The sequence below is a fragment of the Phascolarctos cinereus genome, unplaced genomic scaffold (assembly GCF_003287225.1).
Source record: "Phascolarctos cinereus isolate Bilbo 61053 unplaced genomic scaffold, phaCin_HiC Scaffold_5;HRSCAF=322, whole genome shotgun sequence".
Taxonomy (NCBI): domain Eukaryota; kingdom Metazoa; phylum Chordata; class Mammalia; order Diprotodontia; family Phascolarctidae; genus Phascolarctos; species Phascolarctos cinereus.
Window position 1 is genome coordinate 76,581,634 of NW_027555958.1, and position 19,658 is coordinate 76,601,291.

Below are 19,658 nucleotides of genomic sequence, written 5' to 3' on the forward strand. Positions count from 1 at the left end.
AGTACTAGTAGTGTTTGAGGTCTAGAGAGTCCTACTAGCAGCAGCGAGATGGGGTGATGATGGATAGAGTGCTTAGATTCAGGAAGCCCTGAGTTTGAATCCTATCCTCAACCCTTACTGTCTGTGTGACCCTGGGCAAGTCACTCATTCTCTTAGACTCAGTTTCCTCTACTGTAAAATGAGGATAATTTAACAGCTATTTCATAGGGGATGTTGTGAGAATTGAAAGACAATGCATGTAAAGTGGTTTTCAAACCTTAAAGAGCTATCTAAATTTTAGCTATTATCATTATTACCAAGTTGTAAAGGCTTCAGGTGGAACATGCCAGTTATCTAAGGACAATTCTAGCTTAACTAAATTCCCAGAGGGTCCTCAACAAATTGGCATCGGGGTGATGTTTCCTTATTGATAATCCACGTAGTTGAGGAGCATCAAGGTCATAGGATAAGTTACTAGTAAATACTTTGCCTGGGACAAATCGAAAAGGGTGGAAGTAGAATGAGGTTCATCTAGAGTTGAGCCACCGAGTTGAGGCTACCACATGAGTGGGGCTGGATAAAGTAAAAGAAACACTGGGTTGGGGAAGCCCATCTCTAGACAGTGCCCTGGATACCCTCTAAATTTTATGCTCAGAGACAAAACTCATATGGCCTTGCCCTAGTTATGTATCTGGGCAAAGCCATGAAAGTCACATATCCTTGAGGTGAGAGTCATTTATACTTCATATTGAATTTCTTTTGGATGCTTTCCTAAGAACAGATTGTGATGGGTCCTAGAAGAAGGTGGGGCCAGTGTGGCCACCAAGGGAAGAAAAAGCAGAGGAGATTGGCAGCTTCTGAAGACAAACTTCTCTGATTTTGCTGTGTTGCCTAGGGCTGACCTTGCTGGGGTCTGTCAGCAGCTTGAAGACATACTGTAGTGCTTTTCCATCTTATTCAAATCTTCTGATAGCTCTTGGTGTAGGTATCCAGAAAGAAATTCCAGAGAAGAGATGCTCAGCCTGTGTAAATGAGCATTTTAGAACCTATTTCTGAAACACAGAGAATGCCTGGACACTAGTCATACCTTTCCTAGGGCCAGAGGATCACAGATTTGGAGCCGGCAGGGTCCTTAGAAGTGACTGAGTCCAACCCCCTGATTTTACAGATGAGGAGTTCACTAAGAAGTGACTTGCCCAGGGACACACAGCAAGTGCCTCAGATGGATTCAAACCCAGATCTTCCTGACTCCAAGTCCAGCACTCTATCCAACACACTACACTGCCTCTCACTACTATTTTCACTCTTGTGGACCCCTTCTAGTTTTCATGCCTACTTCGGGGGGTCAGATAATCAGTAAAAAGTGTAGAGATTCAATTGTAGAACCCCAAGTTTGGAAAATCTTAAATGAATTTTTCTAACTTCTCTTAATTTGCTTAGCCTTGGAATTGATTGATTAATCAAGAAGCACGTGTTTATTCATTTATTGATCACTTGCTGCATTCCAAACTGGCTGATATGTAACAACTGAGTGAGATGAGGAGATGGAGTCAGTTAAGTGTGTCTTCTGCAATGTCTACTTCTTTTTCTTTCCTTAGGGGGTTGCTTTCTCCCATTGCCCTCCCCACAGGGCTTCTGAAAATCTGTTTTCAGGAAAGAATCTCAAACTCATTCACACTCAGGTGTAAATGCTGCTGTGGACACTACAAAAGTGAGATTGACTCAGCCCTCAAGGAGCTGATATTCTATTTGTACCCTTCTTTTCTCTCCTTGATATGCAGGAAGAGGCATCAGAATCAAGGACATTCTGAGAGAAGAGGAGACATTGACACACTTCCTGGTGCACACATTTGGCTTGCCTGACTCCGTGGTCTATCTTCTGATGAACTCCCAAGTCCGTCCTGAGCAGGTAGGGGGACTTGAGTGTAATGAGGACAGTAGAAATGGGCATGTGCCTTTGCCCTTTGCTTACAGGCATATGAGTATTTGCAGCCCCATCACCCATGACATGAATGATGGTGGGAGTGGAGGGGGGGTGTCTTTGGAGGAAGAGGAGAGAGATGAGAACAGAACGGCTATGATTTCACCTACCAGTTTGGACCAAGGTGCCAAGAGAGAAACCCAAGGGGGGGAACATCTGGGAGAGGCAGAAAGGACTTTTCAGGGGTGAGGATTAGTGCTTTACCTTCAGAAAACCACAAAGGGGACAAGAAGAGGATGCAAAGTTTGGCTGTGGATACCAAATGATGCATCCTTTCCTCTATGTGTTTCTGTAGGCTCCTTCTGATAGTTCTTTGTTCTGATGGGTTCTAATTTATTGTTCAGTTGTTTCAGTAGTGGCTAAGTTTTTGTGACACTGTGACTTTTCTTGGTGGAGATGCTGAAGTGGTTTGCCATTTCCTTCTCCAGCTCATTTTACACATGAGGAAACTGAGACAAACGGGGTTGGTGACTTGCCCAGGGTCACACAGCTAGGAAGTGTCTGAGGCTGTATTTGAACTCAGGAAGATGAGTGTTCCTGACTTCAGGCCCTGTTTCCATCGACTGTGGCGCCTGGATCCCAGTTCATACAAAAAGGCACTCCCCTTCTTCAAGCAGACTGTAATTCCTCTATAGCTCCTAAGCCTACACAATTCTTGTTTACATTTCTCTATAACTTATTCATAGGAGATCTGGCCCTCTCTCCATCTTCTGAGATAGCAGTGAATCATTTGTTATTTGGGTCCAAATCGCCTTGACTAAAATCCAACCCCTTTTTGTTGTTTCCTGTTGGGTCATATGCTCACTGAAGGCAGGGCCTGGGCCTGTAGCATAATTGTGCACAGTGCCTAGCCAAGCATTATGTGTGTATATGTTATTTATATAATGAGTTCTAAACTTGTGGTATTTATATTATGAGTGAGAAGAAGGATGGTAGAATGGATAGGGTAGTGGACTTGGAGTGAGAAAGACTTGAATTCCAGTCCCACCTCAGACGCTTACTGGCCACGTATCCCTACTCTCTTACCTCAGTTTCCTTATCTGTGAACTGAGGGGGATGGTCAAGATGTCCAGCTCTAGACCTATAATCTGATGATCACAAGACCTCTGGTATCTTCTGTTTCTTGGTCAATTGTCTGCTATGCTTCTGTGTCTGAAAAACTTGTTCAGTTGCAGGCAACAGCCAACCTAGTATTAAAGCTCACCAAAGTGGGCTTGGTGAACCTCTTGGGACAAGCCTACATCTGTGCCCTGGGCTTGACTGGAAGCCTTTTGAAGTTGGTAGGACTTGCATAAGCTTTTGCTATCCAGGCATAGCTCTCCAGAGCCCGTGGTCACCTCCATGTCACAGTGATACATTGGAGAAAGATTGTAAAGAAAAACAAAATAGAAAATGGCAGGGCAAATGAGGAATGATGAGACTGCATATGAGATCTGTGAGGCCCCCTTAGCTAATGCCTTGGCCAGCTCAGCCTTGTACAGGTCTTCCACTGTACAGCCCTCCTATTCATTTTTCTGTCTCTAAGGACTGTGGCTGGAAAGTTCCTAACCCATTCCTCCCAGCGTCTGCTCAGGGGTGGTAAGAACTTTCAGGCTGGTTTCATGGTAAGAACACTGGCTTGGGCTCAGAGGACCTGGGTTCAAATTCCACCTCTTCTGTTTGCTACTCATATGACCTAGGGTGAGTCACTAGCTGGGTCTCAGATTCCTAGGAGCATAGACTTAAGGGCTGTCTGGAAGAGACCTCAGAGACCATCTAATGCAACTCCCTCATTTTAAGGAAGAAGAAACTGAGGCTGAAGTGACATGACTTGCCCGGAGTCACATAGGTAGTGAGTGTCCAAGGAGGGATTTAAGCCCTTGAAGTCAGGTCTTCCTGACTCCAACTCTGCCTTCTGTCCATTAGTCCATGCTTTCCCTCACATTTCCTGATCTGTAAAGTGAGGGGATGGGATTCTGTGGCCTCTGAGGTTCCTTCTACCTCTAGACTCATGATCTTATGAGCTAAAAAAACTTTGAGAAAAATCCAGGCCTCTGTCTCTCTCTAGCTGTCTCTGAGTCAGGTGTTCTCAGAAACAGAACAAAGGGTGCTACAGGTCAGGCCATTCTTGAGTCAGCCCATCAGTCCAGGGCACCCTGGTGCCAGCTGCCCCCTGAATGTACTGTCCTTCTTGGGCTGCCCCTGCAGCTGGAATGTAGCCCTGTTCCATGGGAGGCTCAGTGTGAGGCCTGAGGCCCCCTGCTGCTTTGGGGTGGGGGTAGGGAGGAAGAATGTGTCAGCACCGATTGCTCATTTTCCTCTTTGCTGTCCTGATGGCTCATAAAGCCGAACTCCTGGAAGTGTACATGCTGGTTTCCAGTTGGTAAGAAAAGGCAGATAGAGACAACAAGAGGAATTTTGGGGAAATTTCTTTCCGGTTCCCCTCCAACAAACCAGTTACATTTGGAGCCCCAGTCCCTGCAGGCTTTAACGCCTGAAAACCTTTCATGAGGAAAGAACAAGCAGTCCAGGTCCCAGTACCCTGGGCTGCAGCTCACCTGACAAATAAACCCCGGAGCTTAAGCAAAGCTTATGGTCAACCAGACACATACAAGGGCTCTTATTCACATGTGTCCCACACGGTTGGGGGGAGGCTGGGGTTGGGTACAATCTAAGAGGCAGCTTAGGGTCATGGAGAGAGGGCCAGCTTTGGTGTCAAGACTACCCCAGTTCAAGTCCAGCCTTGGGCACATCCCAGCTGTGTGGCCCCAGGACAAATCACTTAACCTCTTAGTGTCCTAGGGCAGCTCTCTAAAACCCTCACTTACCTGGGAGTTGTTGATCTGCCTTGGTGGAAGGTATGTCCACACTGGGAGTTCTAAACAGAAATTAAGCCCAAGTGGCTCCAAACTAGGATTTCTTCTTCCCCTACACCCCCACCATACTTACCTTATGTGCATATGTCCCTGGGCCACTTACCTGTGTCTTAATTTCTCTGTCTCAGTCTCTCTTCTTTAATCTCATCTTCAGTCATTTCTTTCTCATCCTTGAGATCTGTAAGGATACGTCTTACTCTAGCTCTAGCTCTGTTACCTCCTTGACCATCTCAGCCTATTTGATTCATCATCAAACACAGGGCTTTGATCCCTTAATACTGTGTATTAGATTCCACTCCCAAGGTCCTTTTTAAAGGGCTCCTATATCCATTCTCTCAGCTGGAAGATCATCTGAGGATTAGAGCACAGAGGAAAAACAAAACAAACCTAGTCACAATCCCTTGGGATAGTAAGCAGCCCAGACTGATACAAAATCCTGTCCATGCCCTTGTGGCCTCACTTAAAAGTGACCTGGTTTCCCAGTTTGGCCAGGATGATTCTGGTTGTTGACTGCTTGCACTGGGTGGGCAGGTTTCCTAGGTAAAGTCCAGGAGAGACTCTGTCCTGGAGCCAGGGGGTCCCTGCAGTATGTGACCATGGGCCAACTGTGAAGTACACGAGTGGCTAAGCAGATGGGAATTACCTGAAATTCACCAAGTCATTCATCTGCTTGGGAGCTTGTTTGCAACTTGCTTCGCTGGAGGCCAGCAGTCCTGGTCTCAAAAGGTGCCATCCCCACTGCTGTGCTAAGGTAACCCCTGGCCCAGATTGGTCCCTATCCCTTGCTTCAAGTGCCTATAGGGTTCTCTCACTTAGGATAAGGAGAGAAGCCTTTGAGTCATTAAGGGGATTTGGTATTATTCCCCACAGTTTGCTTATGGTGTCCCAGACCTGATGCTGAAAGACATTGCCTGCAGTGAAGCCCTACTAAACCGGTTCATCATCTTCAGCCAGCGACGAGGGGCCCAAACTGTCCAGAGAGCCATGTGTCCCCTGTCCCAAGGCAGTCTGCAGTGGGTGGAAGATGCCCTGTATTCCAGTGTGGACTTCTTTAAGCTCTTTCAGCTGGTAAGTGAATGACTTGCTGGTGCCCCCATGGGAGGAGTCATCCCCAGGGCTGGAGGGCATGGAGCCAACTTGTTGAATGAATACTCATGGAATGTCTTCTCCAGGGTAGTGAGTCAACACTGAATCGTGTACAAGAATAAGCCTTGAGACGTCATTATCATATTCATTCTTTAGCTACATTCTACAGAAGGCCAAAGTTACAGGAGTGGTTATATCTATGACATACACACAGGCACAGACACAGACACACACATATACTTTTCAGAGGTCAGGATTAGTGCTTTACTTTCAGAAAAGCACAAAGGGGACAAGATGAAGATGATATAAATTTTGGCTCTGGATACCAAATGATGTATCCTTTCCTCTATGTGTTTCTGTAGGCTCCTGCTGGTAGTTCTTTGCTCTGATGGATTCTTTTTATTGTTGTTCAGTTGTTGCAGCTGTGGCTAACTTTTTCTGACTTTGTGACTTTTCTTGGCAGAGATGCTGGAGTAGTGTGCCATTTCCTTCTCCAGCTCTGGGTTCAAATTCTGGCCCTGCCACTCACTACCTGTATGACTTGAAAGTCTTTTAATTTCTCCAGGCCTCAGTTTTGTCCTATGTAAATTAAGGGGGTTGGCCTAGGTGATCTCTGAGGTCCCTTCCAACTCTAAATCCATGATTATATGAATAATAATACATAGATTTTTGTTTGTTTCTAGACCTTTGATTTTTATCTGTGTAGGGAATTCTTTCTTAGAAGCTCCCTCACCTGATGGAAGTCAGCAACTTGTCTGCAATTTGTAATCTTAGAGGGTTGCCTAGTTCCCTTAGAGGTTAAATGACCCAGTGGTCACAGAGTGTGTGTCACAAGCATAACTTGAACCCAAGTCTTCCTGGTTCTGAGGCCAGCTGCCTATCCACTGTGCCATGTTGCCTTTTGATCATAAAAGTGATTAGGATAATAACCATGTCCTCATTTACATAGTATTTTAGAATTTATAAGAAAGGAATGCTTTGCAATGGAGCTGCCCTCTGAACCAGGAAGACCTGAATTCAGTTCTTTGCTGCTGAGATTAACATTATTCTTGCCTGGTAGGCCCTGGTGAGGTTCCTGAGGCCAAAGGGCCTGAGACCTTCACCAGTCCCTCTTCTTGTCCTGCCCTTCCGCTCTTTCCTAAGTTCAATACTCTGGGGTTGCCTGTCTCCTCAATAGTGGCAACTGTGCTCCTGGTCCATCAATTCTACCTCCACTTGGGATTTCTGAGGAACAATCTTCTTTTTGGCCCTAGTCTATGGGGTCCTGCCAAGCAAGGGTGGGAGAAAAGGCATCCAGAATACAAACATGAATCAAGTATTGAACAGAGTTTTATTCCTACACAGAAAGAGAATGCTATGCAATAAAGAATCTTAGAATGTTTACCATCTATTGCTAGGTTAATATTCAAGGCTCACTGGGATGTTTATAAGTAGCTCTTGTCTTTGCAAGAACTTTTCCTCACCTCCCCTCACCACAGCTTGATTATACCAAGAGGGCCCTGATACTTTCTCTCTGTGGGCTGCAGGGATGAGGATGGGGATGGGGGAAGGTAATGTCCTGCTGCTGTCTCCACTGTGGCTGGTCCAGAACAGCTGCTGCCTTTCAAGATCAAAGCCCTTCATCAGTGGAAAGGAAGCATAGACAGGAGATGGTCCCATCCCAGGCATAGGCCTGTGAGTTCACTGATTGGGCCAGCTGTGGGGATGGTGTCAGGAAATCATCCTTCAACCTCAAGACAAGAGGGAAGAAGAGGCCTGAGAAGTGGCCATTGTCTCTTTAGTAGATCCTCAGAGTTTTAGCTCAGCAGTCAATAAAAAGAGTCCTGTGGGTGGCAGGGAGTAATCAGAGGTTGTCTACACTAGCTCTGGGGTGTGTGTGTGTGTGTGTGTGTGTGTGTGTGTGTGTGTGTGTGTATGTATGTGTGTGGAGGGCCCACCCCATCACATATTTCTAAGTGGTGCCACAATATTAACTAAAGTTTTACTGTGTTTTATGTTGTAAAAATGGAAATTCCTTGAGGGTACAGATTATGTCCCAACCCAGCGCCTAGAACTGAGCAGACACTTTAGAAAATGTTCAGTTGAATTGAATTGGATTGATTATGATGGAATCTTTCCTGGAGGAGCTCAAGTGTCTGCATCTTTTGCCCTCCCCCCCTTTCTTTTTAGTAAGAGATCTCTGCTGTCTGAGTTCCCTGAAATTTTCTCCTGTCCAGCCTTAAAAAGCAAGATTAACATTCTTTTAAAAAGTCCAGTAGAATATGAGGTCCTGAGAGCAGGGGCTGTTTCACTTTTGGTTTGGGGCCCCCACCCCCACCCCAGCCTGACCGAGTGCCTGGCACATAGTATGCCCTTAATAAACACTGATTTGAGTTCCACTACAACCCTGTAGCTCCAGCTCTTCTCTCTCAGTTACAAGCATTTAGCTCATTTCAACAAACGTGTTTGAAGCACCCATTATGAACCACGTACTGTGCAAAGCAGGGACCCAAAGAGGAGAACCAAGCAGAAGTGTCTGCTCTCAGAGAGGTTATATTCAGCAAAGTTTGTATCCAGAAGGATCTGGGAAGGGGGCTGGATCAGGACATAATCACACACACTCCCTGTGGGCAGAAAAGGGGTTTTTCCTTGGCTCCAAATGGTAGATGGCACTGTGGGAGACAGCTTTTCTTTCCCTCCGGTGGCATAGTGGATAGAGTATGAAGTCAGGAAGACTTGAGTTTTCACCCTACCTCAGACAGTCACTAGCTGTGTGACCCTGAGCAGATCATTGGACCTTTCTCAGCCTCAGTTTCCTCATCTGTTAAATGAGGATAACAATAGTACTTGCCTGCCAGGGTTGTTGTGAAGGTCAAGTGAGATAGTGTATGTGGCATGCTTTGGCAAGCTGAGTGTGCTATAGTAATTCCAGGTATAATAACAATAACAACAACAACAATAATCTTCATTATTATTATGACTACTACTCCTCACTTTTCCTGGCTCCTGGATTGTGCAAACCCACTTCCCAAGATACCCAGCTCCTAGAAGAAGGTGCGAACAGCCCCTTTACACTCCTGGTGCCTCCAAAATGAATGTTTCCATTGCATGAATCTGGGGGTGGCAGCTTCGTACATTCTGAGCCACAAACGAGGCTCTTTCTATGCCTTCTCAATTGAGTGTGATGACCAAGTACACAAATACACATACCCCAAACAAACAAACGAAGGCATGGGAGAGGAGAGAAAAGGCTGGCAAGCCCCAGCAGCAGCCAGAGCCTCAGTGGAGGCTGGGCCAGCAGGGGCCCTCGTGGGCCCAGCCGGGTGCTCCCATCAGGGAAAGGAAATCTCTTTCTGGAGCACGGCTGTTATTGCAGCTGGTTGGCAGGCTGCCATGTTTATCTGACCACAGAGTCACTCAAGCTTGGGAAGCCTCCAGTTCAGAGATAGCTGGGTCTTCTGTTTACATATGCTATTTCTCACACAAAACAGAAATAGTTTTATTAAATGCCAAGTTAGTGCTTGTTCTAAAAAAATTATTTTAAAGAAAGAAAATCTGGTTAAACAACTAAGTGCACCTGCCAGATAGAGCTCTGAGCCCAGTGCCAGCATGTGAATTCCAAAGTATTAGGGTTAGATAAGAGGAAAGGGGCAACCTGGAGTTGGGACATAGTGAAACCAGCTTTCCTGTTCTTCAGCTCTCATCTGGAATGGCCCTTCCCTTCAGTATCAATGAGAGTGTCCTTAAAACATTCTCCCCATGACCCGCAAGGAATCATGAGACCTTAAAGGTTATTTTGTCCAACCCCTTCACTCTATAGATGGGGAAATGAGGCACACAATGACATGAGGGAACATGGAATTGTAAGGTCCTGTAGGCAGCCTACAGACAGAAGTATAAAGTGAATGGGACTGGTTTGTGTCTGAGGATTTCTTATGCCATCTGGCTTGGCTTAGGTCAACATAATTTATTATTATTATTACTAATATTATTATTATTATTGCTGTTGTTGTTAGCTAGCATTCATATAGCACTTTAAGACTTGCAAGGCACATTAAATATGTTATCTCATGGGATCACAAAAGCCCTTGGAGGTAGGTACTCTAATTATCTCCATTTTACACATGAGAAAACTGAGAGAAAGGTTAAGTGACTTACTCAGGAACACATAGCTAGTAAGAATGTGAGGCAAGATTTGAATTCAGGTCTTTTCTCATGCCTAGGCCACCTAGGATTCCCCACTTGCTTGCATCTCATCCCCCCAATTACTTTGTGTTTGCTCATTCCTATTTTCATTTTGTCTTTGTTTCTCCAGTGCCTCCAGGGACTTGCCCAGGGTCACATGGCTAGTAAGTGACTGAGGCAAGATGTGAATCCAGGTATTCCTGGCTCCCAGTCCAGTGCTCTGTCTCCTTTCCTACCTAGATTGGGGGAGAAAGTCAGTCATCTGTGTTGGAGGACTTTCACTTCTAGCTGAAAGCAGCAGCTCCAGAGTTGGGCAAGATATATGCTTCTTGCCAAAGCTAACTGAGTTGTTTTCACACCTCATAAAATTGTTTTAAAACGAAGTTTTTCTTCAGTTTTGGGTGAGAGATTTGGGATGATTCCTATCTGATTGGGCCCAGGGTCTATTCCTCCTCCTCCTCTTCCTCACTCCCTGGCTCCTTCCTTCCCTCCTCCTCCTTCCTCCACCTTCTGACTATTCATCCTGTTTTCTCTTGGGCTCTGGCTGAACAGCTTTGAAATCTTGCTGAGAAGCAAATCAGTCCCTTCTGTGTTGAATGTTTATTTGTGGAAGTTCAGCAGGGGAACTGAGCTTGGTGCCAAGACCTGCCACACTGCTGGGAAACCTGAATTTCCCCTCCCCTCCCCCCAGTCACTAGGAGCTGATAGAGGGAATCTGGCCTCCCCAGAGAGTTGGCTCATGGTTTCTCTTCCCTCCCCTCCCCCATACCCCTTTTGAGAAAGCTTCTAGTAGAATATGGTTCAGCTTCCATTCCTTTCCCTAAACCACTCCATGGTTCTAGCTTTGGGCTTTTCTGACTTAATTTTTGCCCTTCTTTGCTGACTCCTGGGAAGGCCACATGTTGTTCTCCAAGGAGTAAAGGCCTGAGGAGTGGGAACCCTAAGGGGTTGCCCCTTTAAATGCTCAGCAGTGTCAGTAAATCCCCACCCTCTCCACTCTCCCGCACCCAATTCTTGGACCTTCTGTTCACCAAAAAGAAGGCTTTGTGGATTATCCACCAAGAGCTAGTCTCTGCCCTCTGGGAGGTCACTGGAGCTGGTTAAATTTCAACTACCCATTTGAAGTCCCTGTTAGGAAATGCATTTGTCAAGGGGAAAAGGAGAGCAGAAGTCCACTGGAAAAGCCCCAAATCATCAGCATTTAGAAACGAGGTTCCATTTGGTTTGGCTTTCTTATCTTTTAGCTTCTCCCATTCCTGAACCTTTTGCCATTTAATATAGTTACAGGTTGAAGGAGGGTACAGAGCTCCAGCTGAGGCTCCTGGCATCTTGGGGATAAGCAGAGGAAAGACCCAATAACCTTTCCTGAGAAACAAAACATTCCCCATCCCCCCACCCTTTTTATCCCTCTATGTCAAGTTTAGACAGTGGCCACCTCTGGTCTAGAAATGAGGCAGTAGGGTGGTCATTCTACAGATTATGATCCTGTTCAGCCAAGAGTTTTCAAAAATCAACAAGGCCCCACCAAGTCTCTCCCTCCTCAAATTAGCTTTCATTTACTTCTTTAAAAAATTGTTGGCTTTCCACGTGGCATCTCCCAGAATAATGTTAGCTCTTTGAGGGTTTATTCCCCATCAGACCAAAGTGGCTTACTTTCTGGTCTCTGTCTGTTCAACATCCCATCTCCTCCTCTGAGACTTTCCAAGGGCTTTCTCCTTTCTGCTTGGAATGCTCTCCCTCCTCTACTTGGCCTCTTGGAATCCCTAGTTTCAGGGCAGCTAGGTGGTGCACCAGCCCTGGAGTCAGGAGAACCTGAGTTCAAATGTGACTTTAGACATTTACTAGCTATGTGACCCTGGGCAAGTCACTTAACCCCAATTGCCTCCCCCCACAAAAAAAAAAAAAGGATTCGATTAGCTCCAGTGCCACTTCAAATATTCAACAGTATCTACCTCCCAGGGTTGTTATGAGGATCAAATGAAGTAGCCCCAGTGTGCCAGGCATGGAGCTGGATGCTGGGGAGACAAGTGTCTCTTGTTTGCTCATAAATTCTTCCCTTCTCTATGGGTCTGACAAGTGAACTATTCCTTGCTCTCATCATTTGCTTATGGGATCACCTTTATGTTTAAATCATGTACCCGTTTTCATCTTATCTTGGTATATGGTATAAGATGATGGTCTGCACCTAGTTTCTGCCATACTGTTTTCCCAGCAGTTCTTGTCCCCAAAGCTGGGATCTTTGGGTTTATCAAACACTCGACCACTCTGGTCATTTGCTACTAAGTCCTGCATGCCTAATCTTTTCCACTGCTCCACCACTCTATTTCTCAGTCAGAACCAGATAGTTTTTGTTATCACTGCCTTACAATATGGTTTGAGATCTGGTACAGCTAGGCCACCTTCATTCACACTTGCTTTCATTAATTCCCTTGATATTCTTGACCTTTTCTTCTGCCAGTTGAATTGTGTTGTGATTGTTTTCTGTCTCTGTAAAATAATGTTTTGGTAGTTTGATGGGTAAGGCACTGAATAAATAAATTGGTTAAGGAAGAATTGTCATTTTTATTATATTGGCTCGGCCTACCCATGAACAATTATGGGAGACAAGTATAAAGAATGAAACAAACTCTGCTTGCAAAGAGTTTAAATTCTAATGGGGGATACAGCAAGTGCACACACACACACACATACACGGACACATGTCCTGATATACACACACACACATGTACATATACCTATATGCATACATATACACAGCATTTATGTAGAGCTTTCAAGTTCTCGAGAACACTTTACCTGTTATCTCACTTGATCCTCATAACAGCCCTGTGAGGTAGGTGCTGTTGTTATTCCCATTTTACAGAAGATGAAACTGAGGCTTGGAAGAGTTAAGTGACTTGCCCACAGTCACAGCTGGTGTGTGAGGCCAGGTCTGAACAAATGTCTTCTTGACTGCAAGTTGTGCATCCTATCTACTACACCGTCTAGTTGCCTTTCATGTATAGCGCACGTGCATGTACACACATGTATGTCTGTGTAGATACACATATATGAAACATGTGTGCATATGTGCATATCTGTGTGTAATATAATAATATAAATATGATATAAATAAATGTGTGCATATATATGCATACACACACATTTTTGAAATGACTCAGGTAGGAGGTGCCATTGGAGCTGAGCTTTGCAGGAAGCCAGAGATGCCCCCTGAGAGCCTCTCAGACTTGGAAGGGACCTCTGAGGCCATCTAGTCCAGCTCCTACCTGGAGAAGAATTTCCTCTGCTGTCCCCAGCGAGTGATGATCCAGCGTTTGCCCAAAGACCTCCTGTGAGTGGGAAGCCCCAACGTCCCAAAGGAGTTCATTCCATGGCTAGAAAGTTTTTGCCCACGCTGCACCTCAATTTTGTAGATGTAGAGGAGATCCCTGCAAGCTCCCAAGACTTAGCTTAGGAGCAATGGTGGCAATCAGTGAAAAGAGCAATAGAAAAGGAGTCCGAGGATCTGGCTTAGAATACTGGCTCTGTTACTGAGCTCTCTGGGTGACTTTGGGTAAAGCTCCCTGGGTCTCAGTTTCCTCAACTGTAAAAGAAAGGGGCTGTATGAGATGATCTCTGAAGCCTTTCTAGCTCTCCTATGATCCTGTGACCTCCTGACAGCACCCAAAATTGGACCCCCAGGCTGGTTCTCACAAGCCACACATACCAGAACTCAAGTCCTCCCAAAGAGTCATAGACCCCTTTGGCCATTTTCACTGGAGGGTGAGGGCATCATATGACCAGTCTGTTCACATGCCCACCCTGGTGAGTCAAAGAGACTCTGTTCCCCCAGGCCTTTGGGAAACAGCTCAGCTCTGTGGCCTCTCCTGGAAGGACAGAGTGGCCTTTTTGTTGTTGTTACCCCTGAGTGAAATGACTTAGTCTAAATTCTCTCCTCGTGACGCATTTCCCAGTCTCACATTGTCCCTGTCTGTTGCCGCCTCACCACTGCAGCCAGTTTCCTCTCTTGTCATCTGACACTTGACTGCTGTCAGGTCCTAATAAACATTCCTCAAATCCACAGTCCCCCTGGTTACCCAGCAACCCACTTCCCTCCCGGATAAAGCTGGCTTCCCTGGAACAACAGGCCCAAGCCAGAATACAGTTGTCCACACACACACAAGTAGTAGAAAATGACTTGATCTCAGTTTCTTTTTAGAGGTGGGAGAGGCAGAGAATGACATCTTATAAAAATTAGCTTATTTCCATCACTTTTGAACTCTTCCATCAGCACAGAAGAGACCACATCCCTCAGAGTAATGGGCTGTTTGACATGGGGTTGCCATGCCCAAGAGCCAACAAATATGTCTCCTTCAGAAATTCAGCTCCAAAAGCTCAGAACCTCCTCATAGGCAAGGAGAGCTTGTGGTGGTGGGTGTTTTTTAACCTAATTGCTTTACCTTTAGGTTTGTTTGCTTGAGTGAGATTTATGGGAGAGCATATTAGAATATACTCTCCAATAGTGAAGAGTATGTTAGAAAGAGTGCTGGACTTGGGGGTCAGGCAGTTTCTGTTGAGATCTGAAGAGGGATCTAGGGCAGCTAGATGAGGTAGTAGTTAGAGCATTGGGCCTACTCAGGAATGCTCATTTTCCTGAATTCAAATCTGGCCTTAAATTCTTGCTAGCTGTGTGACTCTGGACAAGTCACTTAACCCTGTTTGCCTTGGTTTCCTTATCTATAAAATGAGCTAGAGAAGGCAAAGGCAAACCATTCTAATATCTGAAGCCCCAAACGGGGTCACGAAGCGTCAGAATAATGATGAAAACTACTAAATAACAACAAATCCTAAGGAGGAAATTTAAGTAGTATGTGACTGGGCAAAGTGTTTTGGTTCTGTAAGCCTCTGTTTTCTCATCAGTTAAATGGGGTTAATGAAAATGAATAATTGGAATGTCTGATCTTAGCCCCAGAGAAGAATGAGACAATGTACTTCCTTTCTTTCCTTGGAGAGATGGTTTGGGGGGGGGGGGCAGCTAGGTGGCACAGTAGATAGAGGACTGGCCCTGAAGTCAGGAGGACCTGAGTTCAAATCTGGCCTCAGACCAAACACTTGATACTTACTAGCTGTGTGACCCCGGGCAAGTCACTTAATCCCAATTGCTAAAAAAGAGAGAGAAAGAGAGAGAGAGAGAGAGAGAGAGAGAGAGAGAGAGAGAGAGAGAGAGAGAGAGAGAGAGAGAGAGAGAGAGGGAGAGAGAGAATCCCTGCAAAGAGATTGGTGAATAGGGTGAATAAATTTCATATATAGAGAGATTTCTTTTTTGTTTTTTTAAATTTTAGGAGATGCTAAAAAATTTGTGGGACAATATTTTATAGCAGATGCCACTAGGAAAGTGTACAGTGAAGGAGTACAGGGAACGGATCACAAGACTAACGCAGAGGCATCACATAGTAATATTGGCAGCAATGAACAGGAAGATGAATTCAGATTCTCTCTCAGATACTCATTATTCTGTGTAACCCTGGGCAAGTCACTAAATCTCTCTCAGTCTCAGTTTCCTCTATATAAAATAATAATAGCCCCTGTCTCACAGGGTGTTATGTGGGTCAAATGAGATAATAGATGTCAAGCACACTTTGCACACAGTAGTGTATAAAGCTCACGCTTTAAGGAGCTATATAAATGGTAGCTATTAGTGGTAGTCATAATGATCTCCACTTAGAGAGATAGCATTGAGTGTGGGTTAGAGGAAAGTACCCACACTTAGCTATAGGAAGGCTGTCCCCTAATTAGACAGCCACTGGGACTGCCCCTCTCTGGTTTTCAGTCTTTTATTCAGTTGTATATTTTGTTGTTGCAGGCTTCAATGGCAGTGTCAACCATTTGAGTTCACAGGACAGGGTTTGAGTGAAAAGGAAATCTTTCAGAATCTTTTATTCGGGGTATAGGGGGTAAGTTCAGGACCAAGACACCAAGCAGTAGGATACACAGCTGGCAGAGGGGAAGAGATGCAGAGGTTTCCTTGGCAGCAAAATGGGAAGAAAAGCCTTTTTAATCCATGGAGCTTGTGCCTCGTCTCGGACAACTCTTTGTGCTTTGTGAAATGAAAAAAAAAACTTGTTTGGAATAGAAGGAGGCCATGGACATGAGGAACTCTGAAACACACACATGCACACACGCACACACACACACACGCACACACACACACACACACACCTCTCAACCTAGACACTGAACTGATTTCAAACTACTGTGATATTTCCTCTTCTCCATTAATCTGTTCTCTCATTGTCTACTTCATTTTCTTGGCCTTCATGCTGGATGGATAGTGGGTCAGGTACTATATCTGGAGTGAGGAAGTCCTAGATTCAAATCCTGTTATTAGCTGTGTGACCATGGATAACTCCCTTAGCCTTTCTGAAACTCAGTTTCCATATCTATAAAATGGGGATCATAATACCTTTGGACCCAACTTACAGGTTTATTGTAGGATTCAAATAAGATAATGTAAAAGTGTTGTTCATCATTAATTCTGACAAAATTCTTTTAAAAACAGGGCAATTAACCAATCAGTTAACAAGCATTTATATTAAGTAACTAGTCTGTACGAAGAGCTGTGCTGGGTATTGGAAATGGAAGAAAGGAAGGAAAGGAAAGAAGGAAGGGAAGGAAAGAAGGAAGGAGGAAAGAAAGAAAGAAAGAAAGAAAGAAAGAAAGAAAGAAAGAAAGAAAGAAGAAAGAAAGAAAGAAAGAAAGAAAGAAAGAAAGAAAGAAAGAAAGAAGGAGCAAAAAGGGAAGAATGGAAGAAAGGAAGGAGGGAGGAAAAGGGGAGGAAGGAAAGAAAAGAGGAAAGAAATAAAAAGAAAGAAAAGGAGGGAGGAAAGGAAGAAGGAAAGGAAAAAGGGAAGAAAAAAGGGATAAAAGGAAGGAAGGAAGAAAAGAAGGAAGGAAGAGTCCCTGTAGAGAGACTGGTGAATAGGGTAGATAGACTTCATATACAGAGATTTCTTTTTTTTTTAAATTTTTGGAGAAGCTAAAAAGATTTCTGTAACAGTATTTTACACCAGATGCTACTATTTAATCCATGGATTCTTGACCCTTTTTTGTGTCAGGGACCCCTCTAGAAGTCTGGTAAAAACTGTGGATCATCGCTCAGAATGATTTTTTCACGTGCATAAAACAAAATGTAAAGAATTACAAAAGAAACCGATTATATTGAAATATAATTATTTTTAAAAATTTTTTAAGTTCATGGACCCTAGATGAGGAATCCATTATGGTCAATGACCACTGAGGTGGCTGAGCATGAAGACCTGTGAAACTATGTGAGGGTGATAAAATCAGAGAAAAGAGGATCAGGAATTCAGTGCTATCCCTCTCATTTAGAACTCCTTGGGCAAGCAAGTGACTTGATTTAAATGAAATGAATGAGGCAGCAGGGTGTTATGAAAAGAGCACTTGAGTTGGAGTCAGCAAACCTGGGCTTGAGCTCCGTGTTTCTGCCATTTAACTAGTTGTGTGAGTGCTTCTCTTAACCTCTCCAAGCCTCAGTTTCCTCAGCTGTAAAATGGAGAGAATAAGCTTGGCTTTCCATTGTGCTGTAGGCCTCACAATGTGAGGGTCAAATATATGACCAGAGCCTTCTAAAGATAAAAAGCTCTATGGATGGATGGATGGATGAAATAACATTTATTCAGTACTTACTATGTGCCAGGTACCATGCTAAGCACTGTGGGAATGCAGAATGCAAAAGAATAAGATTGTCCCAGCTCTTGAGGAACTTACATTCTAATAGGAAAAGACAAGAGAAACAGGGGAGTGGTAGCCAGGGATATCAAAGGAGGGGTGGCCATCGATTGACCTGTACTTCCCAGGAATGGTGACATAGATTTGAATCCTGCTCCCAAAGGTAGAAGTAGAAATCAGCAGGGGGCTGGGGACAGATGCCTAGAAGGCCCAGAGTTCAGGATGGTCATAGAGGTAGAAGCTAGAGAGCAGAGTAGGAAGGCATGAACATGGCCAGAGAACAGCAACAGGCTGGTGGGCCTTGGCTGGGCTAGTTAGGATGAAGAGTCAGCCACAGAAACCTGGGGCTACAAGCTGTTATAGGGTAGCCAGGTAGCACAGGGGACAGCATGTCAGGCCTGGAGTCAGGAAGACTCATCTTCCTGAGCTCGGATCTGGCCTCAGACACTAACTAGCTGTGTGACCCTGGGCAAGTCACTTAACCTTGTTTGCCTAGGTTTCCTCGTCTGTAAAATGAGGAGGAGAAGGAAATTGCAAACCATTCCAGTATCTTGGCCAAGAAAACCCCAAATAGGGTCAGGAACAGTCAGACAGAACTAAAAAATGACTGAAACATACACAATGAGCATTTTTTGTTATGAAATGGATTGTCATATTTTTCAGAGAAATTGAGCATCCTCAGGACAAATCTGCTTCTCTCTTACCTAAGATTTCCTAACGAGACTTTGAGAGAAGAGATGGAAATCAATTTTATCTTGAAACCAGAATTGTCTCTCTGGGCATCCCTTTGTTAGAGAGTGATGTGTGTATCTTGACCTTTAAGACAGCCTCATAAATGAGTACCAAGAATTTACTAGTGACACTGCTTATTTGTTCCAACCTTTTCAGCCCACATAGTAATAAGGATTCAAGGATATTCTTTTCTTCTCACCTGATGGAAGGGAGATCCTTCAGGGCCAGTGGTCTGAGAGGTAAAAAGAAAATGTGATGTCATCTTAGATGGAAAAAATCCCAGACCTTCTCCCAAACCACCAAAGAAAATGCTGTTCACAACATTACTATGTTATTGAATGGAAGAAAAAAAACGTATTTCATTCTATTGGTATTCACTCATTTCAGTTGTATCTAACTCTTTGTGACCTCATTTGGGATTTTCTTGGCAAAGATACTGGAATGGTTTGCAATTTCCTTCTCTGGCTCACTTTACAGTTGTAGAAACTGAGGTAAACAAGGTTAAGTGACTTGCCCAGAGTCACACAGGTAGTAAGTGTCTGAGGCCAGATTGAACTCAGGTCTTCCTGACTGCAGGCCTGATGCTCTATCCACTGCTCCACCTAGCTGTGCCAAAGGCACCAGCTCCACTTTTTTGCTGAGGTACGGATCTGTGGATGCGGAAGACTGTGTGATACTAGGCTTTTTTGATGTGTTGGTTAGTTTTGCTCAACTATGGGGGGAGTGGTTTCCTTCTTTTTCTTCTTATTATATGGGATGGCTGTACGGGAGGGAGAAGGGGAGGGAAATGTGGGCAGTGGAAAGCAAAGATGTCCATAAATATTTGTTTTAAAAACCCCACAAAGATGAGCAGGCCAAAATGCACTGGCAAAAGGTCCCGTTGTACTTTGTATATCTAGTCCCCTCAAAGATTGGAGTTTAGCTTTCATCAACTGAAAAGTGCACGTGAGGTAGGGAATTTTGTTGGTCATAATCATGACATTAAGGAGACTTGAGTTTGTACAGTCAGGTTTGGCTCTTGGCCTTCCTGGGAATCCTTGGAGGTTCCTGGAGCCAGGACGGCAGCTTATCAACCACTGAAGTGGAGACTGCTTGCCCCGCTGGCCATTGTGGCACCAGGGCTAAGGGAGCGT

General features: G+C 44.6%; 1 long non-coding RNA gene across 1 annotated transcript in view; it reads left to right on the forward strand.

The window, feature by feature from the left end:
• The window catches only part of LOC144457900 (uncharacterized), a 24,144-nt gene extending 18,267 nt beyond the window's left edge, over nt 1-5,877 (forward strand). Inside the window, exons 2-3 of the long non-coding RNA XR_013487498.1 lie at nt 1,761-1,888; nt 5,686-5,877. This is a non-coding gene — a long non-coding RNA (uncharacterized LOC144457900). The remainder of the gene's footprint in view (nt 1-1,760; nt 1,889-5,685) is intronic.
• Nucleotides 5,878-19,658: the final 13,781 nt, after the last annotated feature.